This window comes from Martes martes (assembly GCF_963455335.1).
Source record: "Martes martes genome assembly, chromosome: 15".
Lineage (NCBI taxonomy): Eukaryota > Metazoa > Chordata > Mammalia > Carnivora > Mustelidae > Martes > Martes martes.
Window position 1 is genome coordinate 10,239,405 of NC_137903.1, and position 23,401 is coordinate 10,262,805.

Below are 23,401 nucleotides of genomic sequence, written 5' to 3' on the forward strand. Positions count from 1 at the left end.
AAACTGTTCAGCAGGAAATGACTGTAATATGTTTTGCAGACATCAGAAATACCCCGAGGAGAAAGTTAATGGGGGAGAACATAATAAGCCTTCTTGTGAAGAGTAAGATGTGGGACATATTTTATCTTAACAGTTTTTGAGAAAGCCCCTGGAGGTTGTTTTTATGTGGATAAGAGTTTTTCATTAAAGTAGAAAATTTTTATTATTATTCTTATTTTTTAATTTGAAACGTTTTTGCGTTAATTTTTTTTTTCTAAAGGAATCCTCAGGCCAAGCCCTCTCATCTCCTGTGATCTCCCAATTATATTTGTTAATCTTGGATGTAGACATACCAGGACAAGCATTAAAAAGGCTTCTTTTTATTTTCCACGAGGATTTTCCTTTGGATGAGAGATTCCAGTAAGTAAAAGAGTGTTTTACTTTTTCTTTTTCTTTTTTTTTTAAAGATTTTATTTATTTATTTTTCAGAGAGAGTGAGCACAGGCAGACAGAGAGGCAGACAGAGACAGAGGGAGAAGCAGGCTCCCTGCTGAGCAAGGAGCCCGATGTGGGACTCGATCCCAGGACGCTGGGATCATGACCTGAGCCGAAGGCAGCCGCTTAACCAACTGAGCCACCCAGGCATCCCCAAAGAGCCTTTTTCAAAAAGATTTATTTATTTATTTTAGAGAAAGAGAGAGCAAGAGTGCAGTGGGGGAGGGCAGAGAGAGAGGGAGAGAAAGAAATCTCAAGCAGACTCCCCACTGAGCATGAAGCCCCACGCCAGGAACCTGAGATCATAACCTGAGCCAAAGTCAAGAGTCAGATGCTTAACTGAGCCACCCAGGTGCCCTGAGCTGATTAAGTTTTAAACAACAAGGATAATCTGTAACAGTCAGGCACCAAGCTTGAACTTGTACAGTAACCACTTGTAGACTGGTGTTCTGTATTTGATGTAGTGGTGAGTTGACTGGCTTATAGAATTCCAACTAGCTTTATTACAACTAAGAATTAAAATACCAACTATGTTATCTAATATATAATTATAAAAAAAGAAAGCAACCACTAGCTCATTCTGAAGTCAAAAGGAAAATTTATCAGGATTGCAATACAGAGACCCTATCACCTATCATAAATCATACAGTTTGAGGTGGGTTCCTCTAATGTGCTCCTCTTTATGTAACACTGAGGATGCACGAGTGCCTGTGAGCTCAGTGTTCCCTAAGAGGTCTGTCTATCCTGTGGTTCCAACTCTTAAGTTTCTACAAACCCTAGAGGAGGTAGTCTTTGTATTTGCTTATATATGTTTAGGTGACATAGAGCCTTGCCCTGATGATGAAGAGTCATTGTCTTTATATTCTGACTTTCAGTTACACACAGAGGACAGCTCTCAATGACCCATTCCAAAGCTATTTTAAAGGACTTTTCAGTAATATGAGAAGAGGCTGTTTACAAAAAGTCATAACAACAAATGATATTTCCAAAGGGTTAAGGGAGCAAGGTTTGGTTCCAAGATGGCACTTGGGGTGGGAAGGGAGGATTAATGTGAGACCTGGGGCTGAAAAGATGTCTATGCATATGTAAAAATGTTAATAGCAAAGATGGATGCAAAAGAATGAATAGTTGCTTGAACAGAAAGGGGCTAGAGGTGTGGTGGGATCTGAGTGTCTCAGCTGGTGTAGTTCTGTCCCTTCCCACCTTTCATTCCTCCTTTCCTCCCTTCCTTCCATCTTTCCATCCCTCCATCATTTGTTTCTTCCTTTCTTCTTCTTTCTTTTTCTTGAGAGAGAGGGGAAGAGGGGCAGAGGTAGAGGAGAGAGAGAATCTCAAGTAGGCTCCACGTCCAGCAGGGAGCCAACATGGGACTTGATCCCATGACCCTGAGATCAAGAGTTGGATGCTCAAATGACAGAGCTACCCAGGCACCCATGTTTCTTCTTTCTATATAATAAAAGTTTCCACTAGAGCTTAGTAACACTATCTGAATTTAACTGTGGGTGTGGGGAGGGGGTTGTCAGGCATATAAAATCTGCATGAGCATGGGGCATGGGAACTGCCTCTGATGGCATGCATGCTGAGCCTGGGGAAGACCACTCTAGGTCCTGGATTTGCCAATATGCAGAAGAGGTGAGGAGAAAACATGGGAAGAGGGAAGGGATACAATGATCCTTGATTTGGAAGTGACTTCATTTTCCTTAATAGAGATTCTTTCTTTTGACTTAGAAGAATCCCTTCTATAGTTTATTTCCTTCAGTAAGAAAATACCAGCTTTTTAACCAGTGCATAAGTTTGTTAGGGCTGCCATAACCCAGTACCATGGACGGGGTTGTTTCAACAATAGAAATTTCTTTTCTCACAGTTCCAGAGGCTAGAAGTCTGAGATCTGGGTGTTGGCAGGATTGGTTTCTTCTAAAGTCTCTTTCCTCGGTTTGGGGATGGCCATCTCTGTTTCCTCTCATGATCTTCCTTCTGTGTGTGTCTGTGTCCTAGTCTCCTATTCTCTTTTAAAAAAAATTTTTTTTAAATAAACATATAATGTATTATTAGCTCCCAGAAGTACAGGTCTGTGAATCGCCAGGTTTACACACTTCACAGCACTCACCATAGCACGTACCCTCCCCGATGTCCATAACTCCACCACCCTCTCTCTACCCTCCTCCCCCTGGACCCCTCAGTTTGTTTTGTGGTAGTCTCCTATTCTTATAAGGACATCAGTCATATTGGATTAGGGCCACATATATGATGTTAGTTGAACTTACTTTGAATTTAATTACTGTAAATGTCCTGTCTCTGAATAGCATCAGTCTTCTGAGGTAATAAAGGTTAGGATCTCAATACATGAATTTTGGGAAACTCGATTCAGCCTATCATGCCCAGGTTCTAAAATAATTTCCTCCTTTATCCTCTAGTCTCTTTTAAATAATGCAATACACTAAATGAGAAAACTTGGAAATTTGGAATGCTTTCCAAATGTATAGAGATTTAAATTACACAATTTAGAGATCTACCATAGATGAAGATACAACATATTCTTTCACTGCCTCCAAGGATTCTGATGGGATCACTTGGCATGTCTTCTGTGTTTCCAAACTCTTGATATTTGATTTCATAATCATGAATCAAAGGAGTCTTTATTAGCCACTTTCTTTCACACAGTAAGTGTGGAATCTTGTCCTCTGAAAAATAATTAACTTGCAAGTTATGTATTTTTAAAATTATTAGTTAATTACAACATAAATACTTATTAAGGTTCAAAATCAATTCATATTTTATACTTCTTAGGCAATTTAAGAACTTTAAACTACTTCAGTCCCGTTTATCCCCCCCACCCCCGTTTATAAGCAATTATTTTTATGTATTTTAATTTTGTTTATTTTAAACCCCATAGACTTCATTTTATTACTGCTTTATACAGTCAGTATTTATTGAGACCAACAGACATAATTTCCCCTTCCCATTCCTATATATATTTTTTCTTGTATACCCAGGTTTCTATCTGGGAATATTTTCCTTCTACTTGAAGGACACTTTTAAAATTTTCTTTAGAACTAGTGATCAGTTCTTTCAGTCTTTGTCTGGGGATGTTTTTAATTAACATTATTTTGGGGAATTATTTTTGAGAGATATAGAATTGCAGTTTGGCATTTATTTTCTTTCAAGACTTTGAAGATATTTATATATTATTTTCTGGCTTTCATAATTTCTGTTGAGAAGTCAGCTATCAAACTTCTGAAGGCAATGCATTTATTCCCTAGTTTCTTTTATGATTTTTGTCTTTTTTTTCCCCAGTAATTTTACTTTGTTGGGTCTAAAAGTAGTTTTCTTTTTCTTTTTTTTATCATGCTGCATGTTCATTGAATTTATTGAATTTATGGTTTGAAATCTTTCATAAGTTTTGGAAAATTCTCATCTGTTATCTTCAAGTATTCCCTTACAGCATTCTCTCCTCTCTGAGACTGTAATTACACATACATTAGATTTTTCTCCAGTATCCCATTTACCCTTTTCTCTTTTATCAATATTTCCTATCTTTTTGTTTCTCTTCATGCTTTGGTCTGGTTATTTTTATTTTCTAGTTCTCTATTTCTTTCTTTGGTTGTGTCTAAACTGCTATTTAAGCCCATAAGTTCAATTATTATATTTTAAGTTCAAGAATTTCCATTTGATTTCCCTTTAGTTCTATCCTTAAATTCTTTTCTTGTCCTTTTATTTCTTGAGCATATTAACTGTAGTTACCTGAGGTCCATATTTGGTATCTTTTTTATCTGGATGTCTGTGGCTCTGTTTTAGTTTTTTCTGTTTGCCTTGGTTTTCAGTTATATGGGTATATCTCCTAGTATGCTTTGTTATTTTTCACTGTGCCAGTTATTGTATATAACAAAAGAGAGGTAATTTTAGTCTCTTGATAAGGTTATTTTCATGCAGAGAGGATTTACATTTCCTCTACCAGACAACTAGTCTAGGAGTACACAGGCCACCTTAATCCAGTCAGGAACTGAGGTGATTCAAAGCTGGGTTTATGTCGCTATAGTGGTTGCTATGTTACACTGTCCAGATCTACTTTCTTGACTGAAGGACTTATTTCCCAAATTGCCAGACATGATTCTTGCAGTCAGCCTTCAGCTTTTAGGTCTCCCAGGTAGTATCCATAGCTAAGGAGAAGCTTTTTATTTTTCAAGGTCATATCCTCTTCCCAAAGGCAGCCTGTATCCAATGACTGGTAGATGTAGGGTATAAAGGTCTGGCTCCCTTCCTTCAGTGTGGGAAAACTCTGTGGGGTTGTCCATGCTTCAGAGCTTCCTGTAGTATATGGTGAAGCCTTTACTGAGATTCCTTCATAGCCCAACTTCTCCCTCTCTCCAACCTGCTTCTATCTGTTCACCATAGGCATCAGTCTGAGGAAACTTATAAATAAATTTCCTGTATGCTGATATTTACTAGAAAGTCTCCTTCTATTTTGGATTCATCATTTTTTCCTTGGGTATGATTCTTTGAGTCTCACCTCTAATCTTGTGAGGTTTACTAGAGCTCTTCTTAAATGTAAAACTATAAACTCTATATGTCCCCACAGGATCTTTTGGAAGCTTTTCTAGATTTCTCGACCACATTTTCACAATTAGTATACATCTGAGGACACAATGCAAGACTTATCTCTTTGGTCTCCCATCTTCTTCCATATCGTGTCCCCACAATTTCAAGCTGCACATATAACCGTTTTGTGCTTTTGAAGAAATATTTTTAAAATGTTGTCTGTGGTTGTTTTCAGAAGGGCACTTATAATTCTTTTTGTCTGGTTTGCCATTGCCAGAAGTAGAAATTGTTACCTTTGTGATTTGAATGAAAAGTTATTTGAAAAATTTAAAGTCTGATTCAGTTTAATTATATTCAACAATTTTATTTTATGGATATGCCAAATGCTGAGCTGTGTTCTAGGGATAAACTTATGGATGTTATATTATCTTTCTGCCCCCAAGGAGCTTATAATTGAATAACAACAACAAAATAGATACATTTTTAAGGTATTACCTTGCTTAATAATGATAAGACATTCAAAATACAGCTGTATTTCCTGGCAAGTTGCCTTTGGTGGAAAACCAGGTAAGAGTCAATATGCTAAGTTGCTATGATAGGTAGATTTATGTCTATGACTACATTCTGTTGCTCAAAATTAATAGAAGCTTGGACTGTGAAAGCAGGTCTGATCACACAATCAGTACAAATCTGGAGGAGGAGGTGGGTTAACACTGTTACCAGAAAACCTTTTGCGCAAGGGCAAGAATGGATACACAACTGGGACCTTGAAGTCAACAATAATGCCAGCATAAAAGAAACACTTTCAAGACAAATACCATATGGTTTCACTCACATGTGGAATCTAAAAAATAAAACAAACGAACAAACAGACCCTTAAATACAGAGAACAAACTGTGGTTGCCAGAAGGCAGAGTGGGCAAAATAGGGGAAGGGGAGAGAGAGGCACAAACTTCCTTATACAATAAATAAATCACTGAGATGAAAAATACAGCGTAGGGAATATGGTCAATAATATTGTAATAACATTTGGTGACAGAGAGTGACTATACACACTGGGGTGAGCATTGCCTAATGCATAGAATTGTCAAATCAATATGTTGGGTGTCTGAAATCAATATAACATTGTATGTCAATTATACTTCAATAAGAAATAAAAAAAAGAACCCTTGCTGTGATTGAGCTTATGGGATGGCTGTGATGTAACTTAGTGGGCCAGGTAGTGCAAAGTGAACCAAATCAAAGGATTTGAAAACCGCGGAGAAGTGCACTTGAGGAAGGCCCCGAAATCTAGCTGTGGGCTCCAGGAAAGGTTCGTGATCTGCTGAGAAATACCAATTGGATGTGACAAGCAGTGAATCCTTGTGATTCCATAGAAGAAATGGCTGTAAGCAGGAACCTCATACTTGGCAGTCTCTGTTCTGTTATGCTTAGGCTGAGAAGGCTGAGGTGAAGTCCAAGTATCATGCATTGAGACTGGTGTAGCACCTCTCGGAGAAGGGCAGAAACCTAAGCAGAACTTGACAGGTATGAATAGGGTGCTGGGTATGAGAGAAAGTTGGGACAAAGTGCAAATTTGTTTACAAGGTGTGGCTCAGCTTTCAAAGGTGGGCCCTGAAGGGACAATCCAGGTGGTCCATGAGAGTGTCTAGAGGGATCTTTTGGAAATCTGGTTTAGTTGAAGAGAAGGAATGTAAACAATAGGTGAAGTTTAGTCTTAGGAGGGGTGGGTGAAAGAAGACTTGCCAGTACTATGCATGAAGGAGGTAGGGTGGGTGGGATTCAGGTTAAGGGTAAAAAAAAAAACCCAGAGAGGCTTCTTTCCACTCTTACATCTCAAAATCCAACCATCTGGCTGGTCCAGACTCATGGACGCTTGAATGTGTTTTGCTGTTCCGTGGGTCTCATGGAATCCTTATGCCTGGAGCAAATGAATGAATTTTCCAAAACTTTTTTTTTTGGAAATACATTTTTGAGATTGCTTCCAAGAAGGCAGGAGCTTTCTGTTATCCATATCTTTTATTTCTTTTCTTTTCTTTTATTACTTTATTCTAGAATACAAACTAAAAGAGAATCAAACCTAACATAATATGTGTTGTCCTCTCAAGGAACTTACACATTCAGTATATTCTTTACACACCTATTAGCTGCCAGGTGCCAGGCTGAGTAAAGAGGGTATAAAGATAGAAACATGAATGTTTCCTATACTAAAATATAAGAACAACACACATAGACCAACAATGAGTGATACACATAATTTCATCAAATAAAATTCTGAATCTAAGTTCAGAGATTGGAGCTAAACACAAGGTAGAAGTTTAGCATGCATTCACACATGTGAGTTCATGAATGAACACATACACATTTATTTTATTTATTTATTAAAAAGATTTATTTTTTTATTTGTGTGTGTGTGTGTGTGAGAGAGAGAGAGAGAGAGCAAGCACAAGAGGACACACAAGCTGGAAGGGCAGAGGGAGAGGGAGAGAGAATCTCAAGCAGACTCCATACTGAGTGCAGAGCCCAAAGCAAGGCTCAATCCCAGAACCCTGAGATCATGACCTGAACCAAAATCAAGAGTCAGCTGCTTAACCATCTATGCTACCCATCCCATCCTATTTAAAGATGTTACTCCTCCCCATCCTATCACCTCATCCCTACCACTGAGCTTTGGACACGGTAAGTTTTCAATACATCTTTGCTGATTGGATCTCATGATGAAAATATTCTTTATGGAAAGTTATTCTGATTCTTAGATGCAGAATGAATTGGAGATGGGTATCAGGGGTCTAGAAACATCTCCCTGTTGCCAGAGTCCTCACATGTAAAATGGAGAGATGAATAGAAATGGGAAATTCACATTATTGGTTGAAAAACAATTGTTGCTCAACAGACCCAGCAGCAGAGAACTGTTGTTATGACTGGTTTCACAGCTTGGGGAACAGCTTTGTATTGATTCTTCTGCATACCCTCCCATGCAGGATTCCTATGGATGGTAACCAGCGTCATATAAACTGACTTCTCCCCAGGCAGAGAAGTGGATTGCCCTTCAACTGAGATAATTTAACCTATTCACATAGTGATGAAACCAAATCTGTGTTCACTTTCACTTAGAGAGCAATCATAGAATGATCCATTTAAAAATGCAGTGGATTGGGGTGGCCAGGTGACTCAGTCGATTGACCATTTGCCTTCCACTCAGGTCATGATCCCAGGGTCCTGAGATCGAGCCCTGCTTTGGGCTTCCTGCTTAGTGGGGATCCTGCTTCTCCCTCTTCTTCTGTCTGCTGCTCCCCCTGCTTGTGCTTGCACTCACTCACTCTCTCTCTCTGTGTCAAATAAATAAATATAATCTTAAAAAAATAAGTAAAAATGCGGTGGGCTATACTTAATGAAGAACACAAAGTGCATATGTCTTCCTTCCTGGTCAAGACTGTCTCCCACTATAAAAATTGAAAATTCCAGAGACCCATATTCTTCAGCTTCTGTTAGAACTGGTGCATATGCCTGGTATCTAAACCTGGCCAATGGGTCCTGAGAAAAAGTCTGCTGGGAGTTTCTTTTCTTTTCTTTTTTTTTTCTTTTTTCTTTTTATTTTTTTAAATTTATTACTGGGAAGCTTCTGAGAATAGGAAGTAAAAGGAGAAAAATCCCTTCCCTGTCTTTTGACTCAGGATGGAGCCAGTGTGAGGATGTGATGAAGGGAGCAGTAGCCATTGGCAGCCATCTTGAGCCCATGAAGCCATAAGACTCAGGATGAAAGGCTTTACACAAAGAATGGCAGAGAAGAGAAATGGAAACACTTGGATTCTTGATGAGATCATTGTGTCCCTGAGTTAATTGGTCCTAGGAACATCATCTCTGTTATTTGAGATATTGACAATATTCTTAATGTGTCAACATTTATTATTTAATTATCTGCTTACTTGTAGCTGAAAACACTCTAAAATACAGCAAGACATATAAGAGATAGTAGATAGAACCCTTGAAATTCTTGCAGTTTAATATACGTAAGAGGTAAAGTAGGTGTGACCAAAGCTAAGGAATTAAAGCTGGAAATAGTTGAGTATGAGTGAAACATAAGTGGTCTTATTGTATCATATGCTGGGGCAGTTAGTATGACAGCAGTGATCAGAACCAGGCGTCTTTATCCTGAGAATACGTCACAAAGGCTGTGATTTTATTTCTTCTCTGTTCTGGGCTTCTAAACTCGGTGACTGCTGTCATAAAAGCTTGTCATTTCCACTCCGGGTGTTTTTCATTAAGACCATTTATGCTGTTACCAGGAATGGGAAATGGGGAGCAGAGAGGGTTGGCAGGGGACAAGATTCACTGTTAACAAGTAAAATATTTTCAGATGTTCCTTGGGTACAGAAAATGTTCCATTATGTCACAGAGTCATTCATCCCAAGAATCCATTACTTTCAGACCTTGTTAAAATGATGACTTCCTGCAGTGACACACACAGCTGTGGGGGGACTGTCAGCACCATTGGGTAGTAACGGGGATTATTTTCTTCAGCAAGGAACTCCACACACCTCATCTCATTCTTGCTTTCCTGGTTTTCACTTACCAGGTCATCTAGAATATCAATGGGTCTCTATCTCACCCAAGCCCAGGATGACCAAGCTATTGAATCAAGGAAGGACTGATGTTTTCTTCACTCTATCATGGTTTTTGTTAGTGGGTCATGAAATGAATTTATTGGGGTGAGATCAGCATTTAGAGAAGACAAATAGAATAAAATAGCACAGAATTACTAAAATATAGAAGAATGTAACTGAACAGGCTAGAAAGCATCAGAAAATGCTGAATATTAGGAGTGGAGAGTGTTCTAAAAGTCTTGGTTCAGTTTCAGATATATTCTTAAAAATGCATTTTTAATTTTAATTTTTTGTTTCAGTACCTCTGATTGAAGAGGCAGACATTGATTGAAAAAAATTGAAGGTGTATCTTTCAAAGGTCACAAAACTAAAGAAATACATAATAAATTTAAATATAGTCAAATGATGCTGTTCTAGGTTTTTAGCACTTATCCTTCTGAGGTTATTACAACTTAAAACTGTACTAGGATATTTGCGACACCCTGTCTTGCTTTGTGAAATTTTTTTCAGTTTGCGTGTGTGTGTGTTGGTAAAAACAAACACACATACAAACAAAAGACACCCCCCCCCCCAAATTTGGGAGCCGCTGTTCTAGTGTACTGGAGATTTCTATTCAGTTCCAGCACATGGTTCCAATCTGATTTTTCTAATGTCTTATTTATATCATCTGTGAGCATAGGCATTAATTAGCCTTTGAGCTAGAATTCCTATAGAAGCTAAATACTGGGTCCAAAGAAAACGAGCACAGAGTACAAATGAAACTCAAAGCTCTCTGCCTCTTCTTTTTGATCCTTTTCTTTCTTCTTCAGAGAAATCTATATTTCTGGCAGAATATCCAACTGAGGGAGCTGCTGAAGGAAGAATACTGGTGTTACCTTCTGAAATGGAAAGTGGTAAAAATTGGACCGGCCAGCTAGAAGGAGAGGTCCTAAAGCAAAGGTCCTACACAAATTGATTCTATTGTGTTTTTTTTTAATCTGAGAAAGGGATTAACTTAGTTGGTTAAGATTTTCCCTTACCAATAAAAGTTCAAATCTGTCTGACACTCTTCTTCTAAGGTCTACTTCCCCATGATCCATGCTTCGTACTTCCATTCCAGCATCTCTCTCTCTCTCTCTCTCTCTCTCTCTCACACACACACACAGCCCTGCCCCAATTGTTCAGTTTTATTTTCCTCAAGTCACATTTGCAAATATGCCAGGAAAAAACCAGTGAGTGTCTGCTCCACACAGAATGTGTGAATGAGACTGCATCCTAGAGACATATGCTACTTTACTTGGATGGGAGACAAAATCAAACATGTTTGAAGAAATCCTACTCTTTCTGATGAAAGGCTCACTCATCTAACTATCATTTATCTATCTATTATCAATCAATCATCTATCAAGAACCAGTGGGTGAACAGTGGCTCAGAACCAGACACTCTACTAACCCTTGGAGTCACAGAGGAATATACAACATTATTCTCAGTTTCCAGAAGCTTTCTTTTTTTTTTTTTAAGATTTTATTTATTTATATGACAGACAGAGATCACAAGTAGGTGGAGAGGCAGGCAGAGAGAGAGGAGGAAGCAGGCTCCCTGCTGAGCAGAGAGCCCAATGCAGGGCTCGATCCCAGGACCCTGGGATCATGACCCGAGCCGAAGGCAGAGGCTTAACCCACTGAGCCACCCAGGTGCCCCATTTTCCAGAAGCTTTCTGTTTCATGGCTGAGATAGATGAACATCCCACAGTGGCACTGTAGAATGTAAATGCTATGTTAGAGTTATGTTCAGTCAGTGTGAGAATACAGAGGAAAGCCAGCCAACTGGAAGAGGAAAGCTGAGTCTGATAAAGATTCCAAGATTTAATGAGTACAAGATATCTAAGGTGTGGGGAATGGTGGAATAGGAATGGGAGGGGCAGGGATAAATTTGGAGAAGATCATCCAAGCTGAATATGATAGCATATGAGCAGGTACAGAGGTGCTAGTGAACATGGCATGCTTGGGGAGAACTGCAGATAGTGATACATGAAGATTGTGGGAGTACAATGGTGGAAGGTGAGCCTGGAGGACTGGATGGTGCTGGGTTATGAAAGTCCTCTTGTTGGGGTGGAATGAAATGAATGAATATCTTCTCTCCCTTCCTTTTGCTGGAGGTAAAGTTAAAGTGGAATTTTGGGGGACCAATTTGAGGGGAATTTATTCATAGGCCCATATACAGCTGATGATATGAGTCTTGTAACTTAGGTCAGACTCAGGAGAGTTGCAAGCTCGTAGAATCAAGATTTATTGTTTCATAAGGGGGAGAGGCTGAGAGATTGGAGCAATACAATTAACTCAACTCCTGGCATCCAAAGTCCAAGATAAGAGTAAACAAGGAGGCAGGTGGGCTTAGAGTCACACTAACTGGAAGAATAGCCTTCCTTCCTATGACCCCACTCGCTGCCAGTGATTTCTACATGGACTGCTATAGTTATTGGTCAATGCATAGTCCAGCAAAGAGAGAGTAAGATTGACTTACATGATGACCACATGAGCAAATAGAGAGTAAGATTGACTTACATGATGACAACATGAAGTTGATGAGTTTGGGTTTTGTCCTGAAGACAATGATGTACTATTGAAGAATTCTAAATAGGGTGTGAAGTGAATATATATATATATATATATATATTTTTTTTTTTAGAAAGGTAGATGAGTTGGCTAAAGTTTAGAAGATGCCTTATAAACAAAGACCAAAGACAGGGAAACCTTTCAGAGGCTTTTGTGGTGACCCAGACACTAAGGAATAATGTTCTGCACCAAGGAAAACAGTAGTATGAGGATACAAAAAACATGAAGGTACTTCAATGACTGATTGCTTGTGCTAAATAGTGGGGGCTTTAGAAAGATTCTTTCATTTCTGACCTTGTGGGCTGGCTAAGTGCAGGGTATTATTGATTGACACAAGCATACAGGAAGAAGAATAAGTCTGCTGGAGAACAATGGTTCTGGTTCTGACATGCTGAATTTAAGGTGGCTGCTGAGGGGAGATGTTCAGTAGGAGGTGGGCCACATCATTCTGGATGGAATTCAGGTGGGAGGAGGCCAAGGAATGTAGATTGGGAATTATCAAAAGATAGGAAATCATTTGAAGCCAGGGAGACGGATAAGTTTAACCAGAGAATGTGTGGGTGGCATGAAAGGAGAAAGGCAAGATGACGAATACTGGAAATCACCAACATCTAAAGGATGGCCAGAGGAAATGAGTGCAGTGCAGGGGCCAGAGATGCAAGGGTAAAAGAGACATGGGGAAAATCAAGAGTGAGGTATCATAGGAATCAAATGTGGCTTTCCAAATTTTTCAAGAAAAGCATAATGGAGGTGTTAAATGTCATGAGTTAGTTAAATAAGGTGACTCCGAGAAGTGAGCCCCAGATTTGGCAAGAAGGGCTTTGTGGGAGACTTTAAGAAGACCAGTTTAGTGGAGGGGTGAGCACAAAGCTTGGATATAGGTGATTAAGTAAAGAATAGGAGGTAAGACAGTAGATATAGAAATTTCTAGACACGTATACAACTTTCCTAAATGTCAATTACACTAGCATGAGCTGAATTCCTTCCTCCCATTCCCTTCCTTCCCTCCCTTCATGTTATCCCCCTACACTGCCTTCCTTCTCTTTCTTCTTCCCTTCCTCCTATCCACAAATGCATAAGGAACATGCACTACGGGCCAAGAAGTGTAGAAGGCATGGGATACAAAGATAAAACCAGCACAACTAGTCTCCTGCAGACCATTGTCTAGTAAGTGAAACAAGATAAAAATAGTATGGTGAAAAAGGAATGCGACCTATAGAAAGCAGAGATCAAGAACAATGTGGATATTTATTTCTTAGTCTGCCTAGGCAGAGTGGGGAGGAACAGAAGACACTGTGGAGAAAGCAGCATTTGAAGTGGTTGAGGTTTATGAGGATCAGAGCAGGGTGTAGGAAACAGAGAAAGCAAAGGGTCAAGGGAGAGGTGCTGGAGTTTGTGCAGACAGCAGTGAGTAGTTCTAAGAAGTTAGGGCACCATGCAGGAAGCAGAAAGCAGTGTTAGAAAAGAAGGATGACGGAACTTGCTTATGAGGTCAGAGGTTATGGGCCTCAAGGGAGAGACCCTGGGGAGTTTTGAGCAAAAGATAGGTGATCAGAGCTGCATTTCATGAGCATTTTTCTGGTAGAAAAGAGTCATCCATAGTGAAAGACCCCAAGCCCAGATACAGAGGCTAAGAAATAAAGAACTAGGACTTCAGGTTGTACCAATCAAAATGTCTGTTGAATCAACATTCATTGACAATAATGAATAATCGATATGATCAATGATTTAGTGAGCTGGGGAGTTTGTTTCCTCTTTTTTTGTCTGCTCATTCTGGCATCTGTTGTCTTCTTTAAAGAAAAAAGCGAATCTTATTCTCAGTGTCATATTGCAGCAGTGCATTGAATAAAAATAGCCGAGCGTGATTAAAACTGTTTTTTTTCAGTTCGTTTGCTCTTGCTATAGATTGATTTTCTGAGCACCTGTTTGACACTGGAAGTCTTTAATCTATTAGGACTTTGGAGGTTGACTTTTTAATAGGCTGCTTATACACTTTCTAAAAATGATTGTGATTTAGATCATAGCTACTGAAATGAACAACTGACCAACAGAACTCTTTTGGAAGATAGTCTAATGATGAGTGTCCCGTCTTACAATGGAAATAATACGTGGGCATCTGGAGCCTGTTGACTCACTACTCAAAATCCCAATTCTCAAGCCACCCAGTATGTGGGATATGAGTCAGGCTCAGGCTATGGGGAAAGACAGGGCCCTTTTTGGGCAATGAGCATGGAAGGCGCATTGGCCCTGACCTTCCTTGTATGGTTCGTAAGAGATATTGATACACACTCAATTCATGGCGTGGTCTCCCAGAGCAATACTCTCAGCGGGGGATCAGAATCCCTCGGTGGGGTGGAGTCTTGATTTCCATGTTGATTGTAAATAATGTGCCCTGATCCTTGATTCTTCTTTCATTAAAATCAAGACATTTTTGTTTCTATTCTGGGGGTTTATTTCTTCTTTTCTTTTTCTCAGCAGCATTTTGGGGAAGATGTGGAAATTTCTCTACAAATACTTTTCACCTTCTGAATTGAATCAGTAGATGGAAAGCATTTGAGAAGACTGGACGTAGAAGGATGGCCAACATAATGAAGAGGAGATGTCAGAATTTGCCACTATTTTTGACAAAATGCTTCAATAATTTTGAAATTTTAATATATTTTTTTAAGTTGCTTAGCACAGACCACTAGATGTGTGTCAGAGTCCTATTCTAAAACATAGTCTTGTAATCAACCTCAGCCCTGGCATGTCTGTGTTGGACTCAGTATTTTGTATTTTTTTTTTTTTTTAAGTATCCTTCACAAGACCAGATTTTAGGCTCACTGGCTTTGCATTGGCATACCATTCTAGGGCTTTTAACTCACAGGTTGGTCTTAATCACAGTGTCCTTTGAGCTGGTTCTAGGAATTGCTTCTTTTTTTACTTGCCCTAAGGACTTACTGTGAATTCAGCGTCAGAAAATTCCAGGCTCACAAACAGGAGTGACCAGTCTTGCTTTAGTACAAGAGCTTTCTGTGCCACTCTCTTGTACTCTCCCACCGAGCCCTCACGCTGGCCTCATCCTTGGATGATCAGTAGCACAGGACCAGGGTCTGTCTTGATGGTCACACCTGCGTGGGTCTCTTCTCCCTCCCTTCCAACTTCCAGATTCTTCTTCCATCTCTCCTTCCCGCCTTCATGTCCTCTGCTGTTCATGAAGGGCTCTGAAACTCCAAATTTCCACAAGCAGAAGAGTTAAGCTCTCTTTCTTACCTCTTCCTTTGTCATTGTTCCAGTTCACTATCTAAGGACAGATGTAGTGTCTCATACAAAAGGGTGCTCAATCAGGTTATTTTTCCAAAGCAAGAGTGATGTGCTCTGATGCTAGCGAGGCACTTCTCTTGTACGCAAAACCGTGCAATTCATTCTTCTCTCTGCTCCAGATGATGTCCACATTGTTGCTTCTGGTTTTGGACCACAAGCTCTTATGGCATAGATTCATAGCATTATTTTAATTCTCCGAGATTATCCATGATCCCCTCCTAAAAAGTTGGATACCAAGTACTTCACTGCTTTTTGGAAATGAAGACAGTTTAAAATAGGTTGACAAGAAAAGCTGGTGGCCTCTGTGAAGATACAGTTTGAGGGACCCTACTGAAAAGCCATGACCACGTCTCTCTGAGTGGGAGGACGCCCAGCTCTGTGTGTCCCAGAGCATCTGTAGCATTGACCGTGGTCAAGATTACCTCTAAACAGGCTGGTTTCTCCCACACTCAGTAAGCAAGAAAGAAATAAGGATATTAAGTGCGAACAACTCAGCAAATAACTCACTAGTGAAATTCCAAATATTTGGATGGAAATATTAAAATTCTGACAACTATCCATTCCTTTGGATGACAGTTACCTAGTTATTTTCATAAACCAGTCAGTTGGACTGAATTTTTGTTTGGCCATCTGGTTTGCTATATGGGAGTGAGAAACAGTAGATTTGATTATAAGGATGAAGAGTTTTAGAAAAATGGCTTCCCACAGCTCAGCAAAGATAGTCAAACAGCCTCGCTGAGCACATCGTGATTAGAGCAATCTCAGATGATGATCTGCCAGAGAGATAAAGAAACACAGCTCTGAGTTTTTCAGAAAAAATTATGCAAATGCATAATAAAAACCTAAAAATGTAACAACTTCTAGCCCAGCCATGAGATAAAAACAGAAGTAAAATTATTATACTAATTTGAATAAAATGTTTGATAAATTGCTTTAAAAATTATAAGTGTATAAATATTGATGCAGAGCAGAAATACAAAGAAAGAAAGTGTACTTTAATCTATGTTCCGAAGAAGAAGAAAGATTTTTTTTTCCCAGCTCATAGACCATTAGACAATCTCTAAACACAGACTTGGGAGAAGTACCAGTTGTTGAGGGTATATTTGGCAATCGGAAGGGAAGCAAGATTGCAGAAGATGACTCAGAATCAGGAGCTGGGGTCTGGGTTCGGTTGTAAAGCTCTGGCACAACCTTGCCACGTGACAAGGAGTAACGTGCTCTACCTCTGGGCTTCAGTTTTCCCAAGTAGTAAAGAGAGTGGCTTGGAGTAGAAAGCTTCCAAATTCTCTTTCAATTTTATATTAGGACATTGTCGTTCCAAATATGAAATTCACAAGTATTTTCACTGCCTTCATTGCTAACCCCTTTCTGGGTCTGTTGGTTATTCTGCTAAACCGGAGGGTCTGCAAATTTGGCGTGCATCAGAATCTCCTGGAAGGTTTTAAAAACAGATCGCTGGCCTCTACTCCCCCAGTTTCAGATTCAGTAGGTCTGGGGTGGGGCTCAAGAATGTGCATTTTTCGAGGTGGGTGGGGAGAGGGTGGTGGGGTTATGGACATTGGGGAGGGTATGTGCTATGGTGAGTGCTGTGAAGTGTGTAAACCTGGCGATTCACAGACCTGTACCCTTGGGGCTAATAATACATTATATGTTTATTAAAAAATAAAAAAATTATTAAAAAAAAAAGAATGTGCATTTTTCATAAGTTCCCAGGTGACGCTGATACTGTTGGTCCCAGGAGCACATTTTGAGAACTTCTGCACTAAACAGAAAGAACCCAGGCCTTACCTGCAGGGAACCCTGGAAAGGTCAAAGGTCTCTGATCAGCCAGCAGCTCACTGCTTGGGGATTAGGCCCAGGCTTCATTCTCTAACTCCCTACTTCCTGAATTCTTACCAGAATAGAGAGGTCAGAGAAATAAAGTTCAGGACATTTTTGCACTGTATTGCCAGCACTGACTATGCCTACGTGGGCAGAGAGTGGAATGAGCCCAGTGAGGCAAGCTACGAAGGGTAAATTGGGCAAGTAGCTTGTTTCTTTCTTTCTCTTTCTTCCTTCCTTCCTTCCTTTCTCTCTCTCTTTCTTTCTTTCTTTCCTCTAAGATTTTATTATTTATTTGAGAGAGAAACAGAGAGAGCATAAGCAGGGAGGAGAGGGAGAAGCAGGCTCTCTGCTGAGCAGGAAACCCAATGCGGGGCTCCATCCCAGGATCCCAGGACCATGACCAAAGGCAGACGCTTAGCCAACTGAGCCCCCCAGTTGCCCCTCCGCCTCAGTTTATGAATCTACAAACTGGGTCTAATGTTATCTGCGTCAGAGGACTGCTGACAAGCTACACAAAGAAATACACTTAAAACGTTAGAATCATGAGAGGCACAGAGTGAAGTACTCAACGAAAGGCAGATATTATTAATTTTTGGAGCACTTTCAAAATTCACCCTTGCAAGAAGAAAGGGGCACCATGTGTAAGGAGCGATGCATGGCAGACGAGACCTGAAACCTGAGGGCGGTAGGTGCTTGGATTGCAATGGAAAATGATCCCCCTCCTAAGAACACGGGATACGACCCCCCACATCACCCCAAACAGCAAATTCTTCCAGATGCACTTCACCAGACTCAGTTCTGGTGGCCAACGTCCTTCAATTTTGCGCAGATACAGTCTGAATATGCACATCCATCCCGGACTGTGATTATGAAGTGGAGCCTGGAAAATAGAGAAATGCTGTCCCTTTGATTGTGGATTTAAGATGAGTCATCCGTTTTTTGCTGGTTTTCCCATTTGAGAACAGGCAGCAATGAGGGTGTAATTTGATCTTCTTATATTTCAGTGTGTTCACATGCTTATTTGACACAATGGCAAAGCATTGTTTATGGGTAATCACCGAATTCCCATCTTCTGTGTGTACGTGTGTCCCACACAGTGAAGTGCAGAGCAGTAATCAATAATGTTTATTCGGAACTCGCTGTGTGTCCAGCCATGAGGTGGTGCTTTGGGGAGAGAAGGAAACATGGAGAAGGTAGACTCTCTCTGCCCCCTGAGAACCCTCTTTCAAGGTCTTTGTCAGACAGTAAAGCTGAACGTGTAAATTAATGATCAGGCATTGAATTATTAAACTGTGTTTTTGAAACCTCAGCATGGAATGCTTTTCCTGCTTCTTGCAATTATCCAAATCCTATACATATTTTAAACCCCACCTTATGAAAAGCTTTTTCTAAGAGAGCTCTCGAATAGGAGGGAGGAAACCCAGAAGCTGGCCACAAAGTGTCTCCTCTAAGGGTCACTTTAATCCCACCTCCCCGCATGCAGGCAAACTCACTTGGGGGTCTTGAAGAACCTCCTGGTTCAGGGGCCCGGGTCATTTTCATTGCATCTCTGTGGTTTTCAAATTTAACCATGAAGCAAGCAGGCAAATGCTAAGTCTCCTGGGGACAGGGTGCCGATCCCTGCAGGATAGGCATGCCATGTCCCCAACCAGCATGAGCTGCAGGTTGCAGACTTCAGGGTTCAATCTTCCAGAGGAGACAGGAGCAGGGTCAGCTTGGGGTGGAGCCCCCCCAGTTGTTGCCAAACCCCACTGGTGTGGCGATGCAACCCTCAAAAGGCAAGCGCCTTCATTTTCAAACCATTTCAAGCATGTAACTTTTATCTTGAATGAAAAGATCAAACCTACTTAAGGCATAACATTGTAAACAAAGACATAAAAATAAATGTGTGTTTATATGCATATATGAGGCAAATGGGTAATCAAGAAAAGCTTCTGTTGCCATCAGGGACATCTTTCTGTGCAAATGCAAGGTGCTATAATAATGTGTGAAAAGGCTGTTATGGATGTTGGAGTCTAACGTCATGAAGGCTCAGATAAAATAATTCTTCCCTAGTTGGGAAGCTCCTGAGCTGGGTCGTAATAAAAATAAATTTGATAAAAATTTTCACCGAGTGCTTTTCTCTTAAACATAGGATATTGTGTAAAATAAGCAAGACCAGCGCAGGAAGGGAACATAAAGCCCTGGGGAAATTTATGAACCTGCTCACAGCCTAATGTGTGTGAGCTGATGACGCTGGAGAGCCGGCCAGTGTCCCCATGACTTGTGGCATTGGGGGCTCTCCCATCACACCCTAGAGGATGTTTCTTAAGGACCAGGAAAATGGTTCTGAGTCAAGTAACATTTATTGGAGATTTGTGGCATGTCTGGACTGTGCTCACTGCTTTCCCATGTAATCTTGTTTTTGATTACCAAGCAGTCCTGTAAAGTGACATTATCCCCGCCTTACAAATGGGGAGACTGACTGAGGCTCAAAAAGGTGAATAATTAGTAACAAGCAGAAATAGAATTCCATTTGCTTTGAGAGTTTTGGACCCTCCCAGATTATCAGGCTGGACTTCTGGATATAAGGAGGATCCTCCGCTTTTGGCAAAGACAAAAAGTTAAGTCCCTGAACACTCTGAACTCTGGCCACAGCCCAAATAGTCAGAAGGGATGAAGTTGCAGACCATCAGGGGACCAAGCCAAAAAGAAGATGAGTTTCTGGTTCAGGAGGAGGATTCCGAGCTCCGGTATGAAATGCTCAGTATCACACAGACCAAGCAGGGATGTGGGGGTGACCCAACACTTGTGGCAGCAAAGGGGGAATGCCACAGATGGGACTGAGTGCCCCATGCTGTCAGAGCCCAGCAGGCTTCCAGGGCTGCTCCCCCAGGGACACTCTAGCGGTTCCCATCTGTGTACATTCTAGTGAGGAAATCTATGCTTTCCTCTGGTACAGTCTGTGCTTGAAATTTCACCTCTAGGAGGGGAAATAGACTAGAAAGTCGGGGGGATGTCCCCCTAGACACACCAGGGTAGGAGACCAGAGTAGTGGATGTCTATCCAAAGGGGGCACTGACCCAAGTTTCTTGAGAGGTGGGTGTGGGTCAAGACAAGGGGAATGGAACAAGACAAAGGTCATGGAGGCTAGATGCCTTGCCAGGTGGGTATCTGACACCTGATGGAGAATGCCTGGCCTGGAATTTCCTTGAGCCTCCTCCTTCTTCCAGGAGCCCTCACTGGCCTGGCTGCAGGGCACACCAAGGTCAAGGCAGAATCAAACCCCTCTCTTCTTGCACATGGGGCCAGAGGCCCCAGAGTACCAGGGGTGGGAGGTTTTGCAGCCTCTGGGCTCAGGCTGTGGTTCAGTGCACATTTCCTGGAACCTTCCCATCTGTCTCCTGTCCCTGGGCCTCTGGATATAACAGAAGCTCCATCTTGTGCAGAGATGGATGAGAACGGATGTGAAATTTATTTTGTAAAGCTGAATTCTTGCCCTGGAAGGTAATGGGATTCATCATGCAGAGTTAGTAACAGCTGTGCCCTGGAGAGGGAGGACGCACTGGGGGAGGACAGCCACACCACAGATGCCACACTTACCATACCTCTAGCTTCCACTCCCTCCTTTGTGGGTCAAATGGAAGCGCATTTGAAGAGGGAGATGTCACTGAAAGCAGTGAATATTTGGATATCTGTCTTTCTCCATATGAAAAAGGAAATGGTTTTAATTGTAAAAATAATAAATGAAGCACCTTCACTGAGTTACTTTGGGTATGAGCAACTACGATATAAAGTTCTGCAGTCAAACCTCAGACTTTTGGGTCAAAGGGGGTACATGCAATGTTATAATATGGAAGCATGAAGGATAAGGAAACTCTTATTCTGGATTCTTCCACTGAATTGTCTTACTTCTTCCTGGAACTAGGTTGACTTGGGACTTGGAGCAATGTGTGGGCTGGTGGTTCCAGAATGCCCTCACCCCAGTAGAATGGTCCGAGATGGAGCCCTAGGGGCAAGCACATGTCTTCTGGCTTTGACCACTCCAGTCACTGCCTGAAGGCTGGGCAGGCCTGCACTCTGCAGGAAATAAATCACTTGTCCAGGGTCACACAACTGAGAAGTGGTGGACCCACTGGGGGTTTCCGCCTGACAGCAGCAGGTGTCTCCAGACAGGGGCTGGAGTCAAGCCCTGAGCCTTATCTATGCTCAGGACACTGCTCAGGGCTTAGGCACCCACAGCGAAGGCGATGGGAAAGAGAAATGGTTTGGACTCTAGGTTGAAAAGTGATGGGAGAAAGATTGAACTTCACTCGGAACGCAGCAGGACAAGCAGGCACTTAGTTGAGCTGGCAGAGTGAGTGAGGGGATGGATGATCACGAAGAGGGACTCACGAAGAGGGTGTTCGATGTGGGGCTTGATCCCACGACCCTGAGATCATGACCTGAGCCAAAGGCAGATGCTTCACTGACTGAACCATCCAGACATCCCAATGAACACTTATTTCTAATTTCAACTAGCATCAAGCCTGGAAGGTTTCCTGGTAGAGGCAGTGGTGGGGGTGATACACACAGAGGTGGTGACACACAGAGGGGTGTGTGTGTGTGTGTGTGTGTGTGTGATAGTCAAGGTCTGAAAGAGGAGAGTGGAAGGAGAGGGTGAGAGCCATTCTATTTTACTGCCAGTCTCCTGACTTGCCTTCCGTAATTATAACTATGTCCACAAACTCATTGTTTTTTTCTCCACACCTAGGCCAGGGCCCAACATACATACTAGATAGGTTAAAAGACATTTGTTGGCTGAATGAATAAGTGAAATACTTCTGTGCCTGTCCCTGATACTGATTCTGGAAACACCATCAAGAACATGGATGCAGGGGACACCAGCAGCACCACTCAGCTGGATAAGTGTGCAGTGGGGACAGGCACAAGAATGCCAACCCGAGGGGTCAATTCCATTGGCAGCTAAAAAGACTCTAGAAAGTCAAAACTTTACTTTCCTTCGAAACTGAGAATTAAGTCTTATCAAGACTTAAACCAGCAAGCCTCCCTCCTTTTACCCCAATCACATGCACCCTCAATCTGATGCTGCTGTGTTGGGCGTACTCTCCAAGTCTCAGATTAGTCTTCTCTTAAGAAGTGTCAGATTATTTATTTTGACACTTCCAGTGTCCAGTGCCCAGGAATAGAAGAGAATCTCACGCAGTATGTCTTTGTGGAATATTATCAGGAAGTAATTAAATTGGTTGATTTCATGTCTTGTTATATATTTCATGTGTATATATTCATGCCCAGAATACAGAGTTGGAATACATTTGTACTAATTAATTGTGCTAATTGTTACATATGTGAGGTTAGGGCCACTTGCATTCATTATTCAAATTTATGCAAAATAGATGGAAATGTCACAATCATCATACTCTTAAATGCAATTATAATGCTGGCTCTCACCCAAGAAATGTGTTTTGGAGACTGAATTGAAATTCCCTGAAAGCTTGGCTTTTATCAACAGAGACAGCCTAAATCGTTTGAATCAACTGTTCCACTGATTTCTATTGTAGGTTTAGCATCTAAAATGCATTGTCTCAATTGTCTTTCTAGTGCCCCTACTGGTCAAAGATGGAGATGCAGATATCTCACAGCTAGAGGGAGAGAGAAGGCATTAATACAGGGATTTAAAAGTAAATATGCTTTACAATTTGGGCATAATATACAATTAAGGGATAAAACCTGCAGAGAGGTCACGGCTTAAGCAAATATGATAAATAAAAAATTCAGCCTCACAAGACGGATTGAGGGATGAATGATCGTATTGAAGATGCATGCTTTGCTTTGTGAAGTAATTTACTGGAGGGTACATTAAATAGCACCTGTCTTGGTATATTTAAACTGTGACTGCCATTTGAAAATTAAGTAATTTATTCACAGATTTCCAGGAGATAATCTCAAATCATCTAACTTCAGGTGTAACCCATACAAGATGTTTTATTTATGACTCCATTAGAATTATGGATCAAGGATGGCCCTGAAATAAAATAGAAGGGGAAGTGCAGACTCAGCATTGCCCAAAAGGAAATAAGGGAGTA